Source organism: Canis lupus, chromosome 28 (assembly GCF_003254725.2).
Source record: "Canis lupus dingo isolate Sandy chromosome 28, ASM325472v2, whole genome shotgun sequence".
NCBI classification, from domain to species: Eukaryota; Metazoa; Chordata; class Mammalia; order Carnivora; family Canidae; genus Canis; species Canis lupus.
Genome location: NC_064270.1, coordinates 38,611,348 through 38,632,757, shown reverse-complemented (window position 1 = coordinate 38,632,757; position 21,410 = coordinate 38,611,348). Strand labels below are relative to the sequence as shown.

The 21,410-nt window shown below is 56.5% G+C and overlaps 1 long non-coding RNA gene across 5 annotated transcripts in view; it reads right to left on the bottom strand.

The window, feature by feature from the left end:
• LOC112672514 (uncharacterized) overlaps positions 1–11,505 on the bottom strand; it is a 51,545-nt gene extending 40,040 nt beyond the window's left edge. For 2 of the 5 annotated variants that reach the window (XR_004810081.2, XR_004810085.2), the window contains exons 1-3: positions 9,524–11,505; positions 8,903–9,038; positions 2,141–2,278 (exon numbers count right to left, since the gene is read on the bottom strand). This is a non-coding gene — a long non-coding RNA (uncharacterized LOC112672514). The remainder of the gene's footprint in view (positions 1–2,140; positions 2,279–8,902; positions 9,039–9,523) is intronic. The other 3 variants (XR_007406766.1, XR_004810082.2, XR_004810084.2) reach the window with 2 other exon arrangements.
• Positions 11,506–21,410: the final 9,905 nt, after the last annotated feature.

The window sequence follows — 21,410 nt, the reverse complement described above, 5'->3', positions numbered from 1 at the left end:
GAAAGCCAGAGATGAATAAAATATACGAGAGCACATCAAATATAGTGCAAGGACAACATATACAAACAGTACATTAAGCATTATGGAAGACGATAAAGAGCTGGAAAAACAGATCCGAGTTAGCAGATGGGCTCCGATTCCGGGTCTGTCTGCGGGAATGGGGAGCGGAGGCAGGGACTGCGCGTGGCCCTTCGGTCCTGGGAATAGTTCATTAGGTGGAAAAGCTGAACAGATTAATTTCCACCACCTCTCCCCTGCTAAATTCCCAGCTCCCGGGGAGGTGCTCGGCCACCGCAGCCCCTGCCCGCCAGGCCCCGGGCTTCCCTCCGCAGAGTGCAGTGTCAACAAAAATGCTACAGTGACATTTCTCTCCTGCTCTCAATTACATGTAGGCTTTTCACTGCCAGTATAAAATACATATTGTGCTCCAGCGAGATCCATTGTACTGGGGTCAGCGGGAACTCATTGTCCTTTTTGCTTTAGAACAAGACAATACTGACATCTGTAAGATTTGCTGTAAATAATCCGAGGGCTATAGGTACAGAGCAGTGGCGAGGGGAAAGAGGGAGGGAAGGAGGTGTGGAGAGAGAGCAAGATGCTGAGCCGTGGACCGGATCTGAAGCCACCCGGAGACCCAGGCTTGTCTAGGGGAGGCCGCACCCAACGGTCGGCATCGGTTAGGGGGAGAGCGAGTATGTGGCAAGCGCTACGGGACGACTCGGGCAGAAACACCGAGTGCGGGCAGCCTTTGCCGCTGGGACGGAATTCATCCCTGAGCGGCAGAGAGGCCCGGGCAGGGCTGGCTGTGCCCGTCCTCAGGCAGAGCCGCGAGCCCGGGAGCCACGCGTGGCCTCGAATCCCAGCAACGCGGGTGGCGGGAGCAGAGGATGGTGATGAAGTGCCATGGAGCCACTTCCCAGGCAGTTCAAATCAGTAAGCCAGGACCGGGTGGGGTCAAGAGGCACAAAGACTCGGGAAGCACGGGGGCCTACTGGGGGCCTACTGGGGGCCTCCGGAGTCAGAGTGCTGGGAAATCAAAAGCATGTTTGATAACCAGAGCAGCTCTTTGCCAAAGGAGAGCTTTGTCATGGAAAAGAAAGTTTGGCGACAGGCAGGGATGACAAAGGGCTACCAGGGCCGGGAGATGGTCCAGCCAAGCTTCCAGGCAGGCCCGCAGCCCCTGCACCGCTCCGTGTCGGCCCGCATGGGAGGCCACGCACCCCGGGACCCCGCGTGTGTGCGTGGCTGCACGCAAGCAGCTGTACACGCATGTGCGTCCTGAGAGCTTGGAGGTGGAGCAGATGGCTGGGGCCAGGGCGGCTCTGCTCAGTGACCAGCGCTGCTTCTCTGGCTGTGTGTGTGTGTGTGTGGGGGGGACCGCGGGGCACCCCCGAGTCGCCGGCAGCTCCGAGGGCGCTGCGGCGAATTCCTCTGCGCTCAGGACTTTTAACCTTCAAGACGAAATCTCTTCAGCCTGTGCCTTTTTTCCCTTTGGTCACATCCAGAAAAGTGAGCATGTGATTCCAATTTGAAATTAAAAGTCATGTCTGAATAACAGAACTGCATTCTCATTTCCTAATACCCTGGTTTTTACTACTTTGCATTCAACTGTGAAAAGTCTTTTAAAAACTCGGAACAGCAGTAAAACTTGAATGAATGTTTGACCCATTATTGCATAGCGGGTGCGCCTTCCAAGTAGGAGAGACTGCCAAGTTCTCCCCACCTAATATTTCCACTTTAATTGTGCCACTTGAGAAATTTACGTGCCTCAAAATATGGCATGAATCTTACGCTTATTGCAGTATCATTAGCAGCAACATTTAAGCAACATCTGTGTGCTATAGAACTAATTGAAGTAGCAGAAGTGGCAGCTGTAAATCCACAGGAAGATGGCAGTTTGTACCCAGCACTGCTGAGTTAGCTAGTAACTGTCAGCCTGTTCCTGCAATCTGGTCTCGAGCACCACGGTACAGGCACACAATGTCCAAAAAAATACAGCGAGTAGGCTAATGATCCTATTAACCACTTTGCTGCACCAATTTGGCTGTTTTTCCAGTTTCCTTGTTGAATTTCATTATAAATTTCTCCATTCCTGTAAAAAGTCCAGTGTGTGAGACGCGTCTGACTTTAAACTACTTACCTGAGCCGAGAAACGCCGGTCTGGCCAGACCAAATGGAGGATTGATTTTTTTTTTTTTTTTTTTTTTTGTTATTTAATCATTCTGGCTCCCCATCACTCCTTTCGATTGCTTAAAAAAATTTTTTTTATCACACGCGTCTGTGTAAAAAAAAAAAAACACAACTTTAAGATCCCTAGTCATGTTGATATTTAAAGCAATGGCATTTTCTTCCCATGGACATAACATTTTCAATAATCAATACAAGATGGCAACCATAATTTATGACCGGTAGGGGGAGGAGGGCAGGGCAAGTGCGCGCGTGGTGTAAAGGGATCAGGCTGTCCGAGGGACTCGGGGGTCTGGGCTCCCCGTCGGCTCGCCAGGTTGACACACCAGGGCCGATGACTGACAGCCCAGCCACACGCTGGTTTGGACCCAAAAGGCATCGACTGTTTTCATTTCTTCAATATTAAGAAAAATGATACCGATTCTCCCCCATAGAAAGCCAGCGAGGTTGGGAGCGAGGAATTAATTACCAACATGCCTCTTTTTGCAGAAGCAGCGAGGGGGTCAGAGCCACTGTTTCTACTCAGGATACATCCTCCATCGAGCACAACTGGAAGAAAATATTTCTGACACTTCTTCGCAACCCAGCCCCATCTTGCTTTTAACTCCGGATTTGCTTGCTTTTTTGTCTTGGCGGCGAGTGGATGGTTCCCCCCCGGTGCCTGGCCCTTAGACAATGATGTAACTGGTATCTTTCGAAGCACTCAAGAGTGTTGGAAATACACAAAAGAAGGCCTCCTTCAATATATGATGACTGGTGTGTTTGCCAACAACCCGACTTCATTAGAAAATTGGCACGTCCACCCAGCTGCCATGTGACACGCCGTTAACTGTGGACATTTGTTGTCTTAATGCTCAAGTACTCAGGGACTCGACTGATAAGGGAGAAAGTGTTTGGAATCTGCTGAACCCCACGCTTAGGGGGGCACGCCACCTCACGGTATTGAAAATCAATAGTCACGTGACGGCGGGGAGGTCAGAGGTCCCCAGAATTAACTTCCTAGTACTAAATTACTATCCCTCGTTTCTCGGCTTATTTTCTAACAATGATACATTTTTAAGGGGGGCTGGTTAAAAACCACTCATGAACACAAAGCGAGAAAACCAGAAGCACCGGCTGCCGGTTTCTACCCCCGCCCCCGCCCCCGCCCAGGAAGCATCAGGATGTTGAAGGCTCCGTCCATCTGCAACTCAGGTTCTTTTAAAATCTATTTCGTTTTGAGCGGTGGTGTTTTAACCGTCACGTGAAAGGACAGAAGCTGGCTTGGAAGCCGGCCTGGAAGCCGGCCGTATCTCGGACTCACCCCTTAGAGCAGCTGAGTGGTGACGTGGGTGCCATCCCTGCCCTAGGCCGGTGCTTGGGGAGGTCAGAGCACAGGAAGTGGGAGAGGGAGAGGAATATGCTCCCGGCAGATCATTTTAATTGAGAAATAAGCTCCAGGGCCCAACCACAGAGTCGCTTCTTCGGATGTCGCTTCCGAACGGGATTCTGGAGTCCAGGGGCCCCTCGGCCCCATCCCCACCCTTCTCCGTCAGAACGGGGGCTCGGCTCACCTTAACGCGTGCGAAAGGACACGTGGTCAAAACAGGGGAGCATTGTATCAGCTTTTTCCGAAAACTGTGCATCTTCTTTGATCCTACGGCCAAACTGCACAAGTGGGCAGTTTCTTGGAGTTTGGCGACGGCGCGGAGTCTGAAACCAGTCAGTGAAAGGTTCTGGACCAGCATGCGGTTCTGGTCATTTGGAAATACTGGTTCCCTGAGTGAGGCGGATCTTCCAAATGTTGACACGTTTCATTACGTGATACTAAAAAGTCCTATTTGTATCACAGTCCCATTAGAAAAATCTATTCATAAGCTGTAAAGCTCATAGTGATAGACATAAGTTTTCAAAAATTTGTTCAAAAACAAATTTTTTAAAAAGATTTATTTATTTGAGAGAGAGAGAGAGAGAGAGCGCACAAGCGGGGGTGGGGGCATGAAGAGAAGGGGATAGGAAGGAGAGAAAAGCAGACTCCTCGCTGAGTGTGGAGCCTGATGTGGTGCTTGATCTCATGACCATGAGATCATGACCCCGGAGGTCATGACCATGAGAACACAACCTGAGCCAAAATCAAGCATCAGGCACTTGATCAACTGAGCCACCCCAGGTGCTCCCTAAAAACAAATTTTTATCACTGGCAATAAATATGGTCATTTGTTCTCCTTTCAAGGACAGGCTTACTTCATTTATTTTTATTTTTATTTATTCTTAAGATTTTATTTATTTGAGAAAGAGAGAGAGAATGAGCAGGGGGAGAGGCAAAGGGAGACGTGGACTCCCTGCTGAGCAGGACCCTGGGATCATGACCTGAACTAATGGCAGACACTTAATGGACTGGGCCACCCAGGCACCCCTACTTCATTCATTTTTGAGAAAATGCCAGCAAACACACATCTGAATGACCACTCTTGGTAAACTCATCTTTTAATGTTCCCCCAGGTGTGGTTTCCACCCACTGCCCATGTCCCCATGATGCAGGTGTGTGTGTGGGGGGGACTCTCCCAGCCTGCTGAACCAGAAGGAACCCCCTACCACAACAGTAGTTCAAGGGGGGGGGTCAGCGTGAACCAGTTCTAGAGTCACTCACCACCCAAGAATCTGAGCAGAAAGGGGCACATGGCTGCGCTGAATCATGGTCTCCAATCACCTGCTTACAATGTTCAAATTATGGGATATTTGATGCAAAGAAGCCAATGTGATAATACCTATGTTGTGAAATATTATAAGGACACTAGTGAATCTACAACCCCGCCTAGGAAGTGGAACAATACGGGACCGTGTGGTTGAATATCTACATTTTCTACAGTATTCTACCTTCCCATCTCTGCCCCAGAGGTAACAACTTAAATTTTGTATTTATCATTTCCTTGCCCTTGACAAGGTTCTAGGGATGTCTGGGTGGCTCAGTGGTTTAGTGTCTGCCTTTGGCTCAGGGTGTGATCCCTGGGTCCTGGGATCGAGTCCTGCATCAGATCCCCACAGGGAGCCTCCTTCTCCCTCTGCCTATCTCTCTCTCTCTCTGGGTCTCTCATGAATAAACACATAAATAAAAAAGTTTTTTTTAAAGAAAAGGTTGTATTATGTATGTGTGCATGTTTATATATGTGTATATTCATAGGTGATTGTGTATGTATATATTTCAAGAATTATATATCCATTGAGGCTTGACTTTTATTGAGCACAGTAGTAGGAAGGCCTAGCCACAGCAGTCAGACAACAAAAAGAAATAAAAGGCATCCAAATTGGTAAAGAAGAAGTAAAACTCACTATTTGCAGAGGACATGATACTCTATATAGAAAACCCTAAAGACCACCAAAAAACTACTAGAACTGATATATGAATTCAGTAAAGTCACAGGATACAAAATCAAGCAGCAGAAAGGGAAATTAAGAAAACAATCCCATTTACAACTGCACCAAAAACAATAAAATATTTTAGGAATAAGTTAACCAAAGAAGTGGAAGACCTGTACTCTGAAAACTATAAAACGCTGATGAAAGAAATTGAAGATGACACAAAGAAATGGAAAGACCTTTCATGCTCATGGATGGGAAGAACAAATATTGTTAAAATGTCTACACCACCCACAGAAATCTACAGATTTAATGCGATTCCTACCAAAATACCAACAGCATGTTGAAATAAAGCTAGAGCAAATAATCCCCAAATTTGCATGTTCACAAAAGACTCATTAGCCAAAGCAATCTTGAAAAAGAAAAACAGGAGTAGATGTATCACAATCCCAGGCTTTAAGTTAGATTATAAAGCTGTAGTCATCAAAACCGTATGGTACTGGCACAAAAATACAAACACAGGTCAATGGAACAGAATAGGAGCAGAGGAAAACCCACAATTATATGATCAATTAATCTTTGACAAAGGAGGGATGAATATGCAATGGGAATGGGACCGTCTCTTCCACAAATGGAGCTGGAGAAACTGGACATGCTACGTGCAGAAGAACGACACCGGACCACTTTCCTACACACACACACACACACACACACACACACACACACACACCAATAGACTCAAAATAGACACATCTCCCGAGGCAAGAGAAACAAAAGCGAAAATTAACTATTGATACTACATCAAAACAAAAAGTTTCTGTGCGGGAAAGGAAACAACCAACAAAACTAAAGAGCAATCTACTGAACGGGAGAAGATATTTGTAAGTAATGATTCTGATAAAGGGCCAGAACCCAAAATATATAAGAAACTCATACAATTCAATACCCAAAAACCAAATAATCCAACTAACAATGGGCAGAAGGCACGAACAGACATTTCTGCAAAGAGGACACACAGGTGCCAACAGACACGTCCCTCATCATCGGGGAAATGCAAAGCAAACTCACAGTGAGATACCACCTCACGCCTGTCAGGATGGCTGGAGTCACAGAAACAAGTGTTGGCGAGGATGTGGAGAACAGGAACCCCCCTCCTACACTGCTGGTGGGAATGCAAACTGGGGCAGCTGCTGTGGAAAATGGCATGGAGTTTCCTCAAAAAGTTAAAAGAACTACTGTAGGATCCAGCAACCGCACTACTGGGTATTTACCCAAAGGATGCAGACACACAAATTCGCACGGGTACCTGCACCCCAGTGTTTACAGCAGCAGCGTCCCCAGCCACCAGGATCTGGAAGCAGCCCTAGAGTCCATCCACGGATGGATGGATGAAGATGTGGCGTGTACGTAACAGACTATTGCTCAGCCATGAGAAAGAATGAAATCTTGCCCTCTGCAACAACATGGATGGATCTAGAGAGAACGATGCTGAGTGAGAGAAGTCAGACATAGACAAATGCCGTATGAATTCCCTCCTATGTGGAATTTAAGAAATAGAGGAGCAAAGGAAAAAAAAAAGAGAGAGGCACTAAGAAACAGACTCCTAACTCTAGAGGAGAAACTGTTGGTTGCCAGAGGGGAGGAGGTGGGGTTGGGGGAACAGGTGATGGGGCGAAGGGCACGCGTGTCCTGATGGGCACTGGGTGACGTACAGAGCTGTCCGATCACTGTATCGTACACCTGATCCTGATACAGCACCGTACTTTAACTACACTGCAGCTGAATTAAAAAAAAAAACTTAATTAAAAAATGCTTGTTTGGGACGCCTGGGTGGCTCAGTGGTTGAGCGTCTGCCTTCGGCTCAGGGTGTGACCCTGGGGTCCTGGGATCAAGTCCTGCATCGGGCTCCCTGCATGGAGCCTGCTTCTCCCTCTGCCTGTGTCTCTGCCTCTCTCTCTGGGTCTCTCATGAATAAATAAATAAAATCTTTTTTTTTTTTTTAAAGGCTGGTTTGTGATCTTTACAGAATTAGTGCAACCCCCTGCACTCTGCTTTGTTGACTTCTCACCTTGTATCTGGGACGCACCCACGTTACAGCACGAAGCTCTATTCACTTTCAAAGCTGCACAATGTCCACTATTCATGCACTTGTTTTTCGCTGGACCGGTGTTCAGACTGACTATGGTTTTCTCTCCTGCACCCAGGCCTGGTTTCTGGGTGCAAGTCAGAGTCCCCAGGGAGTGTGCGTGGCGAAGAGACGGCCGAGCTGGAACGCCACAGGGTAAAGCCACAGGACTGTCCAAAGTCACACACAGACTCAGAGCTCTTTTCAATATCTTCTAGAAGCATTTCTTTGAATTCCTAGAGCATCAACCATAGTTGGCTCTTACTACGCACGGGCACTTGTGGGCTATTCTAGAACCCCAGTGGGATCAGGACAGATTCTGAGGCCTTGGGCTTCCCATCTTCAAAGCTGGATTGTTTTGGGACATGACACTTATCTTTCCTGTGGGGGGAACTGCAGTATATCACAGGGTGTTGTGGGATCACAGCTGCCCGCCTTGATGAAGAGTGCACCTGTCAGCGCTCTGCTGGTGACCGTGCTCTTTGAAGAGGCCGGAGAGGAAGAGGGCCTACAGCACAAACGGAGGGCCCGCCGCCTGGAAAGTGGGCTTCGTCAGACCATACACCAGGCATTGGAGGGCACCCAGAGGTCTCTCTCAAAAGGACAGACTTTCCAGAATGTTCCGACGATGCTCAGAAAGCAGGCTTTTCACATCCACTAGCCCCTGATTCCTCTACTGTTTGGGCACAACTTTGTTTTTTTTTTTTTTAAATACATTTAAAACAATTCTTTTCAGAAGTTTCTGCTCCTAGTTGGGCTCGTCTGAAGCAGATTCCTGCAGGGTTGGCCAAAGGCGTGGCCACCCCACGTGTGACTCAGGCTCTGCTGTTCTTGAAGCTGGCTCCACTCTGCTGACAGCAGGCGACGAGCTGCTGTCAGACGGTCGTCTCACCTGGCATCACCCTCTGTAACTGCAGGCCTCCGGGGCCGTCTCGGGTTGTTTCTGGCCCCGGCAGTGGCTCTGCGAACTGGCTGCTGTGTTTTCCAGTCGTGAGGAGAGCTTCCAGGGGGTTCTTCCGATAATCATCATCTTGATGTTAAATGTAAATATTGTCACCGTGGTTTAAAGAGAGATTAATGGTTTGCTGACAGCTCCGTACGTCCTTAGGAAGTAACGTACCAAAGAGAACATCCAATCACCATTTTATTCCCAACCCCACTGGGGAACCACACCCACCGCTGCTGCCTGCGTCCCCGGAGCTCGGGCCGGTGCTGTCGGGTCTGGGGCTTGGACGTCTTTTCTGAGCAACTTACCGACGGAGAAGGAAGTCCGGCATGTATCCCGTAATGAGGGAAAATAGTAGAAACTGCTAAATGCCAGCTCAGTGCCAGGTGTCTCACACGTCCGGCTCTGCTCTCTGCAGAAACTTCGAGGCAACGGCTTCAGCTCCTTTCCAGAGATGAGACAGTGGAGGATCAAACAGGTTTGGGGCGGCCCAGCCACTCACCCGCCGTGGTCGGTTAATTGAGTCACTAACCGGAGCCCCAGGCCCTTGCAGGCCCTCTCTGTGCATCCCTGGGCTGCAAGTCACACCAGCCCGAGGTCGTGGGCAGCAAGACAAACCCACTGGGGCTAGTTCACCTGACCCTGTCCCACCTGCAGAGCAGCATAGGACGTGCTGCCAGCGGCCCTGGGGCGTGGGACAGTCCTCCCTCCTGCTTCGGCCTCGGCCTCAACCACACCTCCCTGATGAAGCCAGGCCCACGGCCCTGTCAGGGCTACGGCGCAAGCGTCAATACCGGGAGGACCCGCCAATTATACTCCACATCTGAATTTCTTATATTTTCTAAGTGTTTTACACTAATTAGTTAGTCCTGTTAGCTCTAAGGATTAGTAGCTTCTCTAACAAGACACAGCGACGTTAAGTGACTTACCTAATTATGTAAAACACGGGATGCAGAGATGAGACGGCAGGCTTCTCTGTGGCGGGCTCGGGCCTGCTCTGCGGGGCGCGGCGCCCGCCCGCCCTCTGTGCTCATGGGTCCCCAGGAAGCAGGGGATGCAGTCCCCACCTCCGCAGGCCAGTGGGGCGCTAGCTGAGGTCCCTGTACTCTCCTTGGGGCCTGGCTCCTCACGGATTACCTCCCCTGCCAGGAAGCCAGTGCGTGACCATTCCCTGCCCCATGCGGTGCTGCGTGATGTTCAACGACAGAGGAGGAGTTCAGAGAAGCGCACCATCCTGAGGCAGGAAAGTGGAGGAAAAGCCGCAGGAGGATGCCGGTCTGTGCAGATCCGGGGGGCTCCCGCAGACTAGGGCAGGGTCCTGGGGCCTCAGCATCCCCCTGTGGCACAAGGCTGAGGACTGCCACGCCCTGCTCTCCTGACTGGTTGCCATCGGGAACTTCACCCAGAATGGACCCCACACGTGACCCCTCCACGGCGACGAGGGTGTCTGCCCCCTCACCTGACCGTCACCACTGCCCTCTGGGCCCCCAGTTTCCTCCTGCAGGGCCAGTGCCACCCGGGCCACCACTGCTCTAAGTTGTCAAGTGCTCCTTCTACTTGAAAAGCCTTCCACATCCCGTCCAGCAATATCAGGTGCAGGGCATGCCCTCCCTCCTCCAGGAAGGCCCTCTTGATTTTCTAGTTCAGAACACCCTCTCTTCCATGACTGCGCCTACTCTGAGACAGCACGCCCCGAGCTATTTTTTTTTTTTCTCATATTGGTGTCACACAGCCCGTCTAGGTAGGGACCGCCTGCTGTTGCTCCCACGGGCTCACCCGGGGTCTCAGCCAACTGCCCTGCAGGGCGACAGCAGGTGCGACAGGTTGGGTGAAAATGGCACCAGTCTTGAGGCTAACCTGCACTCGCCAGTGCTGCGCTTAAGACATCTGTCAGGGACCCTTCACCAGGTAAATACATGGCTTTTAGAATCAGAAATATTAACATGTTTCTGCTGCAAATATTTGGGATGCACAGATAAACACAGAAGAGGAGGTGCGACCACTCATGATTTCTGGTGCTGAGGCAAGCACTGGGGGACCTCGCTCTACAGTCTGGTGGGACTTCGTCAAGATAAGAAGCTTCTGCACAACAAAAGAAACAGTCCACAAAACTACAAGACAACCTGCAGAATGGGAGAAGAGATTTGCAAATGACACATCAGATCAAGGGCTAGGATCCAAGATCCATAAAGAACTTATTAAACTCAACAGCCAAGAAACAAACAGTCCAGTCATGAAATGGGCAAAAGACATGAACAGACATTTCTCCAGAGAAGACCCTCACACGGCCACCAAGCACATGGGAACGTGCTCCGCATCCCTGGCCACCAGGGAAATACAGATCCAAACCACACTGAGATCCCACCTCACCCCAGTGAGAACGGGGAAAATTAACAAGACGGGAAACCACATGTTGGCGAGGATGTGGGGAAGGGGGAGCCTCCTGCACTGCTGGTGGGAACGTGACCTGGGGCAGCCACGCTGGGAAACTGGGGGGAGGGTCCTCAAAGAGGTAAAAATAGACCTGCCCTACGACCCAGCAATTGCACTGCTGGGGATTTACCCCAAAGATACAGATGCAGTGAAACGCCGGGACCCCTGCACCCCGATGTTCACAGCAGCAACGTCCACAATAGCCACACTGTGGGAGGAGCCTCGGTGTCCATCGACAGATGATGGATCAAGAAGCTGTGGTCTATGTGGACGGTGGGATATTCCTCGGCCGTTAGACACGACGAATACCCACCATGTGCTTCGACGTGGATGGAACTGGAGGGTGTGACGTTGAGCGAAGTAAGTCAGTCGGAGAAGGACAAACATTATATGTTCTCATTCATGTGGGGAATATAAATAATAGTGAAAGGGAATAAAGGGGAAAGGAGAGAAAATGAGTGGGAAATATCAGTGAGGGAGACAAACCATGAGTGACCCGTAACTCTGGGAAACGAACAAGGGGTGGTGGAAGGGGAGGTGGGCAGGGGGGTGGGGGTGACTGGGTGATGGGCACTTGACGGGATGAGCACTGGGTGTTATACTATATGTTGGCAAATTGAACTCCAATAAAAAAACATACATATATATAAAAAAGGAAAAAACAAAGCCCTAAATAGACTTCCATGCATATGTGATGTCTGAGCACTACCGTCGCCTTCCCGCAGCACGGCAGGACACAGACCCCCGGCTCGAGGGGCTCCAGGACGGAGCTCAAACACCGCACCGTCCCCCCAGCATGCAGCCCCTGAGGCCGCGGCAGCCGAGTTCGGAACCAGCACGATGGACACGGGCGGAGTGAAGCCAGAGGCTCCGTGTTGGGAGTGGGGGGCTCTGAACACCCCCTGTGCTGCAGGGAGGGAGGTGGGCGACAGGAGGGGCAGGAGGGGCCCACAGTGAGCAACAAGCCGACTCGAGACACCCCGGGCGGCTCAGGCCGAGCCCACGACAAGCTTCCATCCTTCCCTGAGAAAAGCTGTTCATCTACATCTGAGACCAATTTGCTTGAAACTACGGAATACCTGTCACATCGCTTCCTGGCGCAGGAGTCAGATGTTTGCATGGAAAAGAACCGACAGCTACATACCTCTTGGTGTTGTAATATTTAGACGTGTCATCCTGCATCTCGAAGAAAAGGCAGCTTTAAGTACATGTGTGTTCTCAGCTCGGCATGAGGCGTCCGGGTCCGGAGACGGAGCGGGAGCCGGGTGCCCGGAGGGAACAGCGCCTTCAGCCTGGGCTGCAGTCGTGCAGAGCCCCGGATGCGCGTGTTTGGGAACTGGGGGACTCAGAACCTAGAGCTGGGGACACAGCGGGCCCCCCAGACAACGACCACGCACGCGTGTCCCGGGAGGGCGGCAGGTGGCTTGGCGGCTCTTCAGGGGTTACAGGCAGGAAAGAACGGGGCTCCCAAGGGTCGGGGGTCCCATGGGGTACGCAGAACATGAAACACGTGAGTCCTCTGCAGTCAGACTGGTCCTAACTCCCTCTCTTCTCGGGGAGAGAAAGGGAAAAGCTTCAGCGACCGTCGGAGGAACACAGCACCCAGCTTCCTTCGGGTCAGGACAGATTCAAAGTAACTGTCTGTGTTATGTGTGATGTGATCTGCTATAAAACTACGTATAGTTTGTTTAAACAAGATTACAGAGTTTGGAACCGAACGTTCCCAGAGCCCACCTCTCTCACGGGCGCCTGGTGGTCCGCGGCCAGGGCTGGGCTGCACACCTGCTCCGCCGCACCTGCCGCTCTCCTGGCCGCGGGCCCTGTGCACGCCCCCTCGCTGCGCACACGCTGTCTCGCCGGCACGTGCCCTTCGCCCTGGCCTCGGGGTGTCTGCACACAAACGCCGGCGAGGAGGCCCCGACGAGGGCCCGGCAGGCCAGGGCCTGGCCCGTGCCCTGCGGAGCTGGAGGGAGAAGCCCGAGGCTCTCCGGCCGGCCCCCCAGCACCCCAGCCGGCCCCCCAGCACCCCGGCCGGCCCTTCTTGGAGCCGGGACCAGCTCGGGACGGTCGGGGTTTTAGAGTAACGTTCGATCACGCTGCGTCCGGAAACCCGCTGGGAAGTACGTGATGCTGGGGGGGTGCTATTTTTGGGTTCCCCGTCAGACACGTCCTCCGTCGCTGCGGTGCTGGGGAGACCGTCCCAGGCCGGAGCACCCTCCCCCGCCATCCTCCAGGGCACCCGCACCCACTCCGCCAGCGGGTGACCTGCTGGAGACCTGCCCCGAGCCAAGCAAGCCCAGCTCTGCTCCCCCCGCCCCGTGGTTGCTCCCAGGTGTGCATAACGCGGTGAGTTAAACCATTAAAACCGTGGGCAACAGAGCCCTTTACGGGGCCAAGGCCCTCTCGTTCCTCTGGGCACAGGCGTCTGCCCACCGCATCCGGGCTCCGGCCTCAAAGCGCGGCTTTGCAGCATCTTATCAGAGCTGTGACCCTGCCACCCCTCGCGCCCTCGGGTCCGTGACGGGGAACCAGCCTCAGACCAGGCCTCCCCTCGGATCCTGTGATTTTCCACAAACAGACGTGAACTGATACTACCCCCACCCCCCTGCAAACACCCTCTCAAACGGGGAACTCACTTTCTGAGGAACACGGGGTCCCCTTCGGCCTGGCTCCACCCCGTTGGCGGCCCAGGCCCATGGGCCACCAGGAGTCACATCCCTCCCGTGGGGTCCAGATAGGGTTTCTGGACACTCGGAGAGGCCGGGGCCACGGGGGCGGGGGTGCCCACAGCACCAGGCGGGCATCATGCGGGCACCGTGCCTTCTGCATTTTCTTTCTAAAAAGCTGAGGGTGACTCCCCTCCCCCTCCTTCTTTCCAGAAAGAACCCGTCCTCCCACTTAGAGCGGTGGGTGGAGCGGCTTGGGGTAAGGGAGACCGGAACCCCTCACCACGTCACACAGTAGGACCTTCCGGCCACTCCCCCTCCCCCCAGGCCGCGGGGAAGGGCCCCCGTCCAGGAGGACACCGCACCCCGGCTGCTGCCTGTGTCGGGCTCTTCTCGCGCCCACCCTGGCCCTGCCGTGCACCCACCGGTAGCCTTAGACAAGCCCCGGGAGCCCTGGGGCCTCGGTCTGTCCACCCGCAGCCCTGAGGGTGGGCTGGAGCTACAGCCTGCCTCTACCTGCACGCAGAACGTGGGCCGAGGGGTCTGCTGGGCTCGAGGAAGGTTGGGGAGCATGCAGGAGCTGGGGGTCTGTGCCAGAAAGGGCTCTCAGGGTTGGGGGGGGTGCGGGGCCTACGGTGCCCAAGGCCGAGGCATAGGCGGCTCCTGGGAGCCGGGGGTCCAGCGCCCTGGGGAGCTGCTGATGGTGGGCGGTCAGGGTGCAGGTGGAGGGCGACCTCGCCTGCTGTGCTGGGCCAGGCGCCCGGGCCTTGCCATCCCCAGCTCTGCTCAGCCCCAGAGCAGACAACCGCCAAGCAATCCTCAGGGAAACCAGGCCCGTGGAGAGCTGGCTACCCTGGGGTGCTCGGGGCCCTCCCCGCTGTGGGCACGAGGCCAGAGCGTTCCGAGGGTTGGGCTCCTGCAGGGAGGCCCAGGCGGGCTCACCTCCCCGGAGAAGGGGCCAGGGGACTGAGGGGCTCGGGGCGATGGAAGCGGGCGACAGTCACCGGAGCCTGCCTGTCGGAGGAGGAGGCTGGGAAACCGAGCGTCTGTGGCCGAGCACAGCCAGGAGAGGTTCTGGGGGGCGGGGCGTGCTCTCGGGGAGCCCCATGAAGGCAGTGTGGGGCCGGCCCCTCGGTGATGGGCTGGCTTATGCCACCAGAGCCTAGGGTGCTGTGCACCTGAGCAGAGGGAGGTGCAGCCGGGACCTCTCACCTCCGGGCCCCACGACGCGGTGTTCATGGGGATGGGGGCCCGAGGTTTTCCGGGACTCGGGGAGATACAAACCCACCAAAGGAGGGACGTGGCGTTGCAGCAGACACGTCCTAACGGGATGCGGCAAGCTGCCGTGGGCCTTGGTCAAGAGCTGGGCAGGAGGAGGAGGGTGGGAGGACCACGTGCACCGCCGACCCCGAGGAGAGCCCTACAAGGGGGCGGAGAGAGGGACCCCTTTGTGGGGCGGCCAGTCCCGGCAGCTCCCAGGTCAGCTGCACTGTCCACCATCCACTCGCTGGGCTCAGCAGCAATCCCGCAGACGTCCAGGGAGCTGCCAATGCCACTCACTGCCCTTCTACGGGCTCCGGACTCACTACCTGACCACCCGGCCGTGGTGGCGGCCTGCGCTGAAACACGGCCATGGGGATGCCCTGGAGTCTTGGGCAAGTGCCACAGGCTTGGCGCTGGCGTCTGCGCCCGGCTGGGGAGGCGCCCTGGTGAGGGCAGACCCATGTCTGCGGCAGTGTCCCCAGGGGGCTGGCCGGGCACATGGTCACTCAGATCACTTGAATCGGGAAGGAGACCCCAGGCCACGGCCCCTAGATAACCTGGACCCGCCACCGAGGGTCACAGGCCTGGACTAAATCCAGCCACAAGGGGTGACCAGAGGCCTGCAGGGCAGAGCTGACTCGAGGCCCCGCCCGCTCCCTGCTGCCCCTTCCCGGCCCCGAGCCCACTACGCGTGGCAGTCCCGGCAGTGACGGTGCACGTGGGCTGCCACCGTGTGCCCAGACCCCACCCTTACCTGTGAGCCGAGCTGCTGCAGGCCTTTCCCAGGAAGTTGGAGCAGCCGTGCCGCCTGCAGGCCGTCGGCAACCAGGCCCCCCTCCAGCGGCCGGGAGGGGCCCTGAGGAGCGCAGATTGTGGTTTTTGGGGAGAGCCTGCCTTGAACGAGCTGCACCGCAGGCGGCTCCCTCCGTACTTGCACAGACCCTCCTTCCCCCGGTTCAGGATCACCACGGACACCAGCAGACACGGCCACCCGTCCTGACCGAGGGGAGGAGCCAGCGTGTCCGACGTGCCCATGCGTTCAGGGGACAGAGCCAGGGCAGGGATGGGGTCTCTGCAACCTCTGACGGCACAGGGCTGGGGGCCGGGTCACTCCAGGACCACCCTCTGGCCTGGGGGTAGCCCTGGCCAGGGTGACGCTCCCTGTGCGGCTGGAGAAGGGCGACCCCAAGGATGGAGGGCCTCGGCTGGGGAGAAGCCTTCAGAGGTGGGAATGTCACCCTAAGGCCCTGCAGGTGAGGCAGCTGCTTGCTCTCCATGTGCTTCCTGTGGGAGGGACCGAGGCTGGCCGGGATGTCCCCAGGACAGGGACGGCAATCCCGAGCACCACCCACGTGAACAGGGTCTTGGGAAGGCGCTGCTCTCCTGCTCCAGAGCGGGAGGCTGTCGGTGCACCTGGGTGCAGGGGCCTGCTGGCCTCTTGGGCCCACCGACCAGATCAGCTCCCAGGAGGACCTGGCAAGGGGCACTCCCAGCCAATAGCCCTTCTCTGGGCCCCATGGGAGCCAGCTCCAGAATGTTCCAGAATGCTCCAGGTCTGCCTCATGGCTCTGCTTCCATCCACCTCACTCCTAACCGGAGACTCCGACGTGGCCGATAGGATGGACGGTGTGGTCACGGCCACTGCCCTGCCACCTTCTGCAGGGGCCGTGTCGGGCGGGGGGTAACCTGTGAGCGCAGACGTGCACCATCCTGCACGTTTGCTGGGGCAGCCCGGGCAGGGTCCCCCGGGGAGGCTGCACGCGGCAGGAGGGTCACAGCCAAGGCCTACGAAGCCACGAAAGCCCTTTTCCCAAGAAAAATGATCCAAGCTGTGGTGCAGGAGGCCACGTGAGGGACATCGCTGGGGTTCTGGAAACAGCAAAACTCCTGGGAAGACAACATTTCAGGAATTCCTAACCAAACTAGGTCTGAGTGCGAGTGTGACAAAGGGGTGGGCTCCCCGGGCTGCCGCGCCGGTGGAGGGGGGCAGGTGCTGGGTCCGGGGGCCTGCAAGCCGCAGCCTCTTCCCGCCCATGGGCTGCCCTGGCCGTGCCCCGGGTCCCACTCTCCATACCTGGGGGCAACGCGACAGGCACCAAGCAGACGACCGAAGGACAGTCTGCTGAAGCCACACGGATGGGTGGGCCCCTACATGGAGGCTCCTGCGGGGTACCTGTCTGCCCCCGTGTTGGGACTCAGGACAGTAGCAGCTCCGAGGAAGCGTCCGGAGGACGTGCTGGGCCCAGGCGAGCGCTCCAGCTGCATAGGCGCCAGGGCCACTGCTGGGTTCGGTTCCCCGCCTCCCCCGGCACCGAGGACTTCATGTTTGAGGCGTACATGAAGGTGGAATCTTTTATCCGGAAGGATCTCCAGGCTTTCACAGAATTTACCTCGACTTACCCCGACTGAGTCAACGTCAATGTGTGCCGGGAGCTTGGCTCAGCCGCACAGCCTCCTGCCCGGGGCCCCTCACCTGGTGGGTCGTGCCCCGCACCACACGCACCTTGCGTGGCTATCAAGTGAGCGGTGAGGGTGGTCAGGGCTCCCGGCCTTGCTTTCTCGGGCCCTCGATGGACTAAATCCCCCCAGACGGCCCGGGGCTGGCCTTTCCTTCTTGGGAGGGGCTGCTTTGGACGGTGGGCGCAGGTTCAGGGCCCCTCGAGGGAAGGCCCGCCCACCCGCTGGAGGGCACAGCTCGGCGCCGCCTGCCAAGACGCTCACACGTGCATCTACTTCTCGTAGCTATGGCAATCAAAACAGGCAAAAAGCAATACTTTTTGCACAATATCACATGTTGCTTAATGTTTGGACACTGATATTTTCTCCAGCTGGGTTTTTCTTAATTTAAGTCAACAAACCAATCTGGAGGCAAACATGTTGCTCGTGTTTGGGAACCAAACAAAAGTGATGTGCGGCAGGAAGACTTAAGAAAAGGCTCAGGTGTGCGTGTGCTCGGTGTGCGCCTGCCTGTGGACGACTCAGCCGCTCAGAGGCAAGGGATGAAATGGGACAGAAGTCCTCGGCCGCCTCCCTGCGCCGTCGCCCGTGCCCCTCGCCCCAGGACTGGTGCGTCCTGGTGAGAACCACACGCAGAGGAAAAGCGCTCGGAGTGCCCCACGGGGTCCCTGGCAGCCAGCGGAGGGATCTCAGCCCCGGGAGCAGCACACGCTCCTCTTCCTCGGCACGAGTTCAGGACAGCGACCCCCTGGAGCTCCTCCTCGTGGCCTCAGACGCAGGGCCACCCGCTCAGGTCGAGCACCTACACCCCCGAGACGAGCTCCGCTCACCAGTCAACCCAGGAAGGCCGCTCAAACCACGGTGAGGAGTACGAGGCTCCCCGAAGGTGCCCCGCGACACGGGTGCACGCGTCCCACGATCGATCTTAACTGGTGTTCATGCAGAGTTTTTTTCCTTGGGCTTTTTTTCTTTTCTCCCCATCGAAAAAACATCGAGAACACTTTAAAGACTTGTTAACGATGTCCTTTCATCAGTCCGGGCGCCGTCGGGGTTGGGCTCTGCGTCCGGCCGCGCCTCGCTGTCCAGGCCCTTCCCTACGCCTCACCCCCCACCCGCCCAGCACGCACCCCACGGAGCCGACCGGCTGATGGAGGCCAGACGCGCTCGTCTGTCGGCAGCTGGAGACACGGGGTCCGAGGCCTCTGCACAGCCGCCCTCGGCCGCCTAGAGACGCGTCGGGACCTGCAGTTTCTCCAGGCTCTGGGCCTGGCTTTCAGCTGCCACCCCTTTTCCTTCAGACAGACAGACAGACAGGACAGACAGGGGCCGCACGGCAAAGCCCCGCGTAAGCCTCAACGTCTTTGAGACTGATAACACGCAAAATTGATGTGGGCTTCAGCTTCCTAAACACAAACTCTCAATCAAATGCTGGCGAACAAGAAAGAAAAAAACCGCGCCTGGGCGGAGGGAGGCCCAGCACAGCGAATCCCCGCCGCGGCCTCGGGCTGCCCTCTGCCCGTGACCCGCCGCCCCGACGGCGGCAAGAAAACACACCCGACGACTTGCTCAGGCTCCCGACACATCACGGCTCCCGGACCACAGGGCAAGGCTCGGTTTCCTGAATGCTCTTGTGGGACAAGCTTTTGAGTAAAATAAAACTCTTTTCCTGCGTGCCCCTCCCCGCCGCCCCCGCGTTAAGTCATTTATCACTCGAAAGTCCTCCTCTGTGCGGTTTAAAACCAAAATCGCACGAAGACCCTCGGCAGGCTCCAGCGCAGACGGCTCTCCCCTCGATTCAGCTGCGACGGCGGCCGCGGTTTGAGCTGGAGCTGCTGCGTGGTCACAGCGGGGGCGCCGGCAGCCAGGGTGGGGCACGCGGGGGGCGGCCGGGAGGACACACGGCCATCAGCGCCCGTCCGCCCCGCCAGGGCCACCGCGCGGCTGGGGGGTGGGGACAAGGGCCTCCGGAGACGGCACATGGACCCCACGGGGCTCCCACGGCATCGGGCCGCCACTTTGGTTCTTAAGCAACCTCCCCGTCAGGGGTTCCTGTTCACGTCGCAGTTTTCAAGGAAGTAAGTTCTGGGGTGACCCTGCTGCTCACGAGCGGGTTAAGAAACACAAACCGTCTCGATACAGACACAGCAGCACCAGACTCGCCGGGCCACTCGGAAGAGGAGACTCTGGACGAGCACCTGGCGTGCGGGAAGGAGACTTGGAAGAAAATGTGCATCCAAAGACACTGGGTGGGAAGGGACTTCCGTGTCTCCAAACAGTCTAATCACATGCGGGTGGTACAGTCGGCGCGTCTGCCGGGTGAGAAGCAGACAAGGATTAGCGGTCCCACCTCTGTCACCTGCAAGGTGAGCCTTCTTGCCTCCTGCGTGAGCCCTGGGGCGCCCTTGCCACTGCCAGCGGCCGATCCCACGGGGTCCGCCTCTGCTCGAGCCTGTGCCACAGCCTCCCTCCGGCCCCCGCTTGCACAGGACACCGTGCAATTTTCTTCCTTGGGCATCAGAAGGCAGACTTGTGCGGTCAACCTGGTCCCTTGGTGCAGCCGCAGGACACAGACAGGTGCGGGCTCACATGAGGCGTCTGTTCTTCGTGGGAAAAGGAATTGGGGAGCACAGCCACCCTCCACAACCCCGGTGTCTGCCCGGCCGAGGGCACCTATGGCTGTACCTGCGCCTCTGCAAACACACATGTTCGCTCCAAATCTCTCACGATCTGGGTCTCTGGAAATGGGTGAGAACAGCACGCGGCGTCCAGGCTGCTGCACGGAGCCAGCCGTCACCGGCCCGGGGGTCTCCGTGTCGGTGTTCAAAGCGCCCCGTGCTACACGGATGGGGTGAGCCCGGCCGGTGCGGGGGACCCAGGCCTGAGGCCCAAGAACACAGATCTCTCTTGTTTCGACGTTTCTTTTTATTTGGAAAATATTTTTGCATCTCTTTGTGCCTTCTCTTTTCCTCTTTATCTCCATAAACGGCGCCGCAACCTTGAGCAGCAGCGGCTCTAGGCGACCCGCGCTGGCTTTTCATGTGGGCCTCTGCAGAGCCTGTCCTTGGAGCGGTACACGGCCGTGCTGGTTTGAGCCTGGCTGCTGCCTCCGTCAGCGGGAACCTCGGGGCATCTATCAAGCCTGTTCTGACAGCGCCGAGGAAGCCCTGGGAGACAGAAAACAGGACGTGGGCCCCAACAGGCGGTGCCAGGCCACGCGGAGCTGCGGGGTCACCTCGGACGGCTCTGGCGGGCGGGTCCCTGGCTGCAGGTGGCGGAGCCCTGCCAGGAGCCAGGCCCTCGCAGGAGCCTCCCTCGGAGGCCACCTGGGGATCACAGTGGGGGGCACGTTGGCGGGCAAGGGACCCACGCTTTCCTGGTCCATGCGGCGGCACAGGCCACGTGGACACGACACGTGGAGCATCAGGAGGGCCCGTGGGGCTGTCACGGAGCCGAGGGGAGAGCTCCACCCTGGCCCCGCTCTCCCATCCATCCTTAGACGGACTGACGTGGTGCTGGGGGTCTCCCAACCGCAGCCTAGTGCACGGCTATGGTGCCCTCTATTGGAAAGCACTCAGACGAAATCCACACCCAGGCCAACAAGGACAACCTGCCTCCTGGGAACCACGGGTTCCCGTTCCGTTCAGGGCCGGGCAGAGGGGCCGCGCGTCACCACGTCTCTGGGTGGCCGTCAGTTCCTGGAGAAAAGCCTTTTCCTTATGGAATTTCCAACACAGCCGCCTCCCCGGCCCCCGAGTGCAGAGTGTGCCCCAGGTCCCCCCACTCGTCGCCCCAAGCCGTCAGAAACACAGGAAGGAGCCCTCTGCTCTCGCGCGGAGACGCCCGACAGCGCGCTTACAGTTCTGGGAGCCCGCCGAGGGGCTCAGTGACGCAGGCCGGCTCGGCGGTCCGTCCAGAGGTCAGGCCTCTACGCAGCTCACGGTGGGAGCGGGACGGCGCGCTTGGAGACGCAGCACAGAGAAGGAGCGAAGTCAGGAAA